Genomic DNA, 6,702 nt, shown 5'->3' with positions numbered 1-6,702 from the left:
ACACACACACACACACACACACTGAACTAGGTTTAATCCCCCAACTCACATCCATAAATGTTTCTATGGTCTATGATTGCATACACTCTAATAGTTCTCAATTAGAAAACTTACGAGAGTCAAAAGATTTGAACATGTTAAAATTTTTTGTGATTTTCACTCTTACAATTGTAGAATCCAGTTCAACAAACAAAATTTAGGGTTATGGGGGTATCAAATTTTAACAAGATAGTTTCTGAGACTTAAATTAGTGAAATAAAAGAGCAATTGGTAAACTCCAAGTAATTGGTAAACTCCAATATCTTTCTGAATGTATCCTCCTTTTGGACTTTCTACCCTTTAAAATTTCATCAAGACTCCACTTGTTTGGAATATATAGAATCACAATTGCTAAAACATAGCAGACAGGTTATGGATTCTGGATCTGTAGTCAGCAGACTTAGGCTTCAACCCAACTTGCGAGTTGGTGGAAGCACAGGGTCCTAGACTCAGTACCTGCTTCATAAAATTGTTGTGAAGATTAAATGAGAAAAATAAAACAATAGTGTCAAGCACCCAGTAAGTACTTTAAAACATCAGCCATTGTAATTACTATAATCTTTTGAAATTTAATGCTAATGTATGTTAGTTACACAAACTATACTTACCACTTACTGCTCATACCTGTGTGGCTGCCATCCTTTCTATGACCACAGAAAGATATCTACATGTCCTTTAAACAGTAGGTAATTTTCACCTCTATTAGATATACTCAATGTTCTAAAATGCAGAAAACAAAGAATAATTCAATTGAGAAGACTCCTCTCTTGTTAGTGTTGTGATATTTAAACATTTAGCTCAAGTATTGATTCTTTTTGCATGTAAATCCATTTTAGATGTTAACAATGCCTAATCTAATTGCTAGTGACCCTACAATTAGCACAAGAACACAAATCATGGACATCAAGTACATATTAAAGTCAAATAACAAGTTATTTTTTTTCTTTTAGTTCTTTGAAGTTATTGATCAAGGCAAACATAATTTCTCTTTTCAAATAGAATTCCGGCTCTTATATAAGAATGAAGAAGTAACAACATCTCCTGGAAAGGGCTATCAGACCTCCCTTACTGGGTTAGGATGTTGATGGAAAGGAGGAAATGAAAATTAAACATCCTAGCTAAAGCACAGATGGAAAACTGGATAGGTTGATCGCTCTCTGCTTTAAGTACTACATTTGTTAGTACTAAATTCCTGATCTGTGTTTGGGATTGACAGTTACTCTGCTAAAAAGGAAATGTTGATGATCCCATCAACATTGTGATGTGGTTGAGATTTACTTGTATTGAATCTACCCATGTTTGGGAGCGGGTGAAAATCTTGATCTATTTAAAAGACTCCAAGTTAGCAGAACTTTCTTCTTCATCAGCACTCAGAAAAGACTTTGAAATGGATAAGAACTCTACAAATGAAGGGGGGGATACAAGTGAAGTGAATAAGATTCCAGACATTTTGTAAGATTCCAAATGTGTTTTCCATAGCTACATTCTCCCTTCGATGATTACTCTATCTCATTTTAAGGGAAAAATATTCAGTGAATCAGAAACTGGAAGTTGGTCTCTAGTGAAGGCTACAACATCTTTGCTATGATGTTCATGATTTGCAGAGCCTCTCCCCTCTAGAGCCTCTTCCTCTCCACCCCTAACTGCCCTGGGCCAAGGTTAAGTTGATGAAAATGCTTAACCATTCCCTCTAGCTTTTCCCACAATGATCAGCGCAATTATCAGCAATGGTTTTGTTTGCATTAGGTTGATTTACCATATCATGCTGCTCCTCATTCCTAACCTCCATGATTCATTCACAATAGTTCACCAAATATACTCATAAAATGGAGTTAATAACATTTGCCTATTATAGTGGACAGTTATTGCTTTTGTCTTAATCTTCAGATAAAAGCTTTGGAATCTCCTCTGAAGAATACAATTTCCCTGCTCAATCCATGGTGTCATGGGTGATGATGCTCTCACCCCCAACTCTAAAGATGAGTACATGTATCAGAACTGATGAAGCCAAAGCACAGAGTCCTGCTGCCCTTGGTCTTTGGTCCCCTGTTCCTACATCCTTCTATACAGCAATGGCTTTTGCCTCCAGGCCAAGTTAGAAACATCATGTCTGAAGAGACTTAAACAGTGTATGTAGTGTATTCATGCAACAACTCAGTATAGGTTGGAGCACCAGAGAGAACCCACTTTGCTTTGGCATTTGGGGAGAGGCTCAACTTGACCACCTGCCTCCAGCACCATAAAGCAAATCTTATCATCCACATTCCTATCCCACAACACAAAACCTACCTCTAATTAAGAGGCAGGTCAAAGGAAACCCCACCCAAGCCACCTATATCAAACAAACTTGTCCTTGATTTACAAAAAGATACATAAACTATGGATTGGTAGGTAATTCTGTAGCTCAGATGAGAGTAACCAAAATAAACATCAAAAGAACTGACCCAGACAGTGGAAATAAAAATAATTCATAAAACATAAGAAACTACAAGGAATTCCCATTTGTGTCCAAAAAGAGAAGAGACTGTATCTGTTTAAACCATGAGAGACTACTATGAAAAAGCAGCATAGGAAAATAATGAAGAGTTCATGGAGAATAAAACTACCAAAATAATAATAATTAAAAAAAATCTAAAAAAATGCAAGAAAAAGTCAAGAAAATCTCCTGGAACATAGAGCAAAAAGACCAAAAGACAGAAAATATGAGGGAAAAATGTTAAGAGAGGTAGAACCAACTACCTTCAGCCGGAGTTCCAGAAACAGAGAACAGAGAAAAAAATTGTAAAAATAATAGAAGAACATACCCCAGGATTGACATAAGGTGCAAAACTTCAGATTGAAAGGGCCTATTAAATATGATGAACAGAAAAGGATGAACTTTTTAAAAATATTCATACCTAGACATTTTGTCAAATTTCAGAACACTATGGATACAGAGAACACACTAAAAGCTTTTGGTGGGAGGGGTTGGAGAAACAGATTAATACAAACAAATTATAATTTCAGGGGATCCCATTGCCACATGGAGTGCAATGGAGTAGAATGGAGCAGCTGTGGGAGATGTTCTGTCCAGAGAAGTGGCCGGTGGTGCAATGGAGCAGGCCAGGGACCACATACAACTGAGATAGACTACAGAACAGCACATGCCAGAGGTGGCAATCCTAGTCAAACACAGAAGAACAGAAGGAAAGCCTCATTGAGCAATGAAGAATATCTGTTGTACCTGAGGCAATCTAGTAAATGCCTGTGGTGAATATCCAGGTGGTGAACTGAGATAGGCATTCTTAGCTGGGACACCAAGAGATGGTTAAGCAGTATTGGAACATCAAAATAAAGTAGTATTGAAACATCAACTTTTCTAAAAACTTTGTATTAGTTTCCTAGGGCTGCTGTAAAAATTCACCACAAATTTGATGACTTAAAACAACAGAAATTTATTCTCTCATTTCAGAAGCTGGAAGTCTTAAGTGAAGGTGTCAGCAGGGTTGGTTCCTTTATGGAGGTTCTAAGGGAGGTACTGTCCCATCTCTCCCTCCTAGCTTCTGGTACCCTGTTTCCCTGAAAATAAGACCTAACCAGAAAATAAGCCCTAGCATGATTTTTCAGGATGACATCCCCTGAACATAAGACCTAATGCATCTTTTGGAGCGAAAATTAATATAAGACCCGCCCAGTCTTATTTTCAGGGAAACACAGTAGGTGGATTGGCAATTCTTGTCATCCTTCTGCATCATTCCAAAAGCTACACTTCTACTTTCACATAATTTTCTTCTCTGTTCTATGTGTCCTTTTCTGTCGCTTACAAGGACTTTGATTGGATTTAGGGATCACTCTAATCCAATATGATTTCATCTCAATCTTTACCTTAATTACATCTGCAAAGAGCCTACTTCTAAATAAGGTTACATTTGGGGGTTCTGAATAAACATGAATTTGGGGGGAACATTATTCAATCCACTATGGGCTTAACATAACCTAAATAGATAAATGTACTATATTCCTGAATAGGAGGACTTAATATTTTAAATATATTATTTTGTAATTACTAAAATAAAATGCTAAATAACACAAATTAAATGAAGAGATAAAATAAAATAAAAACATAACTACTATAAAAGGAGACAGCAAGGAGGAATAAAGACAAGATGAAACCAATGAAAACAAATAGAAGATGGCAAACTGAAACCCAATTATATCAATAAGCTCTTTAAAAATAAGTGGATGTCAGACAGTTTCTTGGAAAAGACTAAATTATATATTGTTCATTAGAAACACATTTAAACATAAAGACACAGATAAATTGAAAGTATAAGGTTGGGAAAAAGACATAACATGCAAACACTAATTAAGAGAAAGCTGGTATGACTATATTTATGAGATAAAATGTACTTTCAGGCAAGGAGTTTTATTAGAGATAAGGAAGAATATTTCATAGTAATAAAAGGGTTGGTTCATTAGGAAGACCAAACAATGCTAAATTTGTGTAGACATAATAACACAGGTTTAACATATATAAAGCAAAATTTAAGTGAAATAAAAGGAAAAATAGACAAAGCCACAGTCATAATTGGAGGTTTTAACATACACTCCTAGTAACTAAAAACAAGAAGACCAAATAGCCAATAAAGAGATATTATTAAGCAGCTTAACCTAATTGACATTTATAGAACATTATACCCAACAACTGCAGAATACACATTCTTTTCAAATGCACACCAAAGATGGACCACATGCTGGGTCATAAAGCAAGACTCAGCAAATTTCAAAGGACTGAAACCATACAGAGTGTCTTCTCTGACAACTAGAAATCAGTACAGAAATACAAGGAGAAAATCTCAAAATATATTAAAATTAAGGAATATATTTCTAAATGATCTGCCAGCCAAAGAGAAAACCACAATAGAAGTGAAAACAATATTTTGAACTGAAGAATAATGAAAATAAAATATCCAAATTTGTGGGATGCTGCTAAAGAGGTGCTTAGAAGGAAATTTATGGCTACTAATGAATGCATTAGAAAAGAGGAATAGTTGAAAATCAATACTCTAAGCTTTCATTTTATGAAACTAGAAGAACAAATTAAACTCAAACTCACAGGAAGGAAATAATAAAGCACAGTAATCAATGAAATAGAAAGTAAATATACAATAGAGAAATTATCACAGCCAAATTTTTTCTTTAAATAGAGTAATAAAATCTACAATCTCCTAACAAGAATAATCAATAAAAGAGAGAGAAAACACAAATGACCAATATCAAGAGTTTCAAAATGTAATGTCACTACACAATCTACATATATTAAGAGAACAAAATGAACAACTTTTTCTTGCCAATAAATTTGACAATGTAGACAAATTCTTTGAAAAATACAATTTACCAAAACTGATACAGAGATAAGTAAAATATTAATACTCTGACATATTAAAGAAATGGAATATATAGTTAAAATCCTATAAACATAATCCAGGACCAGGTGCCTTTCAAGATAAATTCTGGATATTTAAGGAGAAATGATATTCTCTCTCAAACCCTTTGAGAGATTAGAGAAAAAAGGAATACTTATCTATTTGTTTTAAGAGACTAACAAATCTGATGCCAAAACCAAAATTCCTTCTGCATATGGATGCAAAAATCCTAAATAAAACATTAGCAAATTGAATACAGAAATATTAAAACACACACACACACACAAAAACCAAGTATGGTTTATCCCTGGAATGCAAGGTTGGTTTAACATTCTAAATTAATCAATGTAGGGATGGCCAGTTAGCTCAGTTGGTTAGAGCGTGATGCTGATAACATCAAGGTTGCCAGTTTGATCCCCGCATGAGCCACTACGAACTGTGCCCCCACCTTAAAAAAGTAAATAAAATAAAATAATCAATGTAATTACTGCATTAACAGAAAAAAGGAGAAAAAACATTTTATTATTTCAATAGATACAGAAAATGTATTTAATAAAACATAATATGCACTCAGGAAAAAATTTCTCGGCAAATTAAGAATAGAAGGGAAGTTTGATAATCTGACAAAAGGTATCTACAACAACAACAAAATACTACAGCTGACATATTTAATGGTGAAATATGGAATATTTACCCTCTGAGGTTCCGATGCAATTCTGTGGGAAAAGTATGTTTTTTCAACATATGAGGCTAGAACTACTGTATATCCATATGAGGGGGAAAAACACTAAAAAACTTGACTCCTTCCTTATACCATATACAAAAAGTAATTAAAGATGGCTCATAAGTGTAAACGTCAAATAAAAATACTCAAACTTTTGGAAGAAGAAACAGGAGGACATCTTCCTGACCTTGAGGTAGACAAAGATTTCTTAAATAGGATACAAAAGACAATAACCATAAAAGAATAAAAACATAATTGGACTTAACTGAAATTAAGAACTTTTATTAAAAATATTAGTATGAGAGTAAAGAGGCAAGTCACAGACTAAGGTAATATTTTATCTATCTATCTATCTATGACACAGGGGTTATATCAAGAATGTATAAAGAACTCATACAAATCAGGTAAGACAAAAAAAACACAAAGAAACAATTTAAAGAATGAGCAAGAGGCTTGAACAAGTACCACACAAAAGAGAATATCCAAATAGTTAATAAGCATATGAAAAGATGGTCAACATCATTATTCATCAGT

At 34.1% G+C, this 6,702-nt stretch overlaps 1 pseudogene; it reads left to right on the top strand.

Moving 5' to 3' along the window:
• Positions 1-3,131: 3,131 nt before the first annotated feature.
• On the top strand, positions 3,132-3,350 carry LOC109457682 (SNRPN upstream reading frame protein pseudogene; annotated as a pseudogene).
• Positions 3,351-6,702: the final 3,352 nt, after the last annotated feature.

Source organism: Rhinolophus sinicus, chromosome 3 (genome assembly GCF_057876585.1).
Source record: "Rhinolophus sinicus isolate RSI-liver-muscle chromosome 3, RSI-T2T, whole genome shotgun sequence".
In the NCBI taxonomy this organism is placed as follows: Eukaryota; Metazoa; Chordata; class Mammalia; order Chiroptera; family Rhinolophidae; genus Rhinolophus; species Rhinolophus sinicus.
The sequence above is the reverse complement of the archived record's forward strand: the minus strand, read 5'-3'. Positions and strand labels throughout refer to the sequence as shown.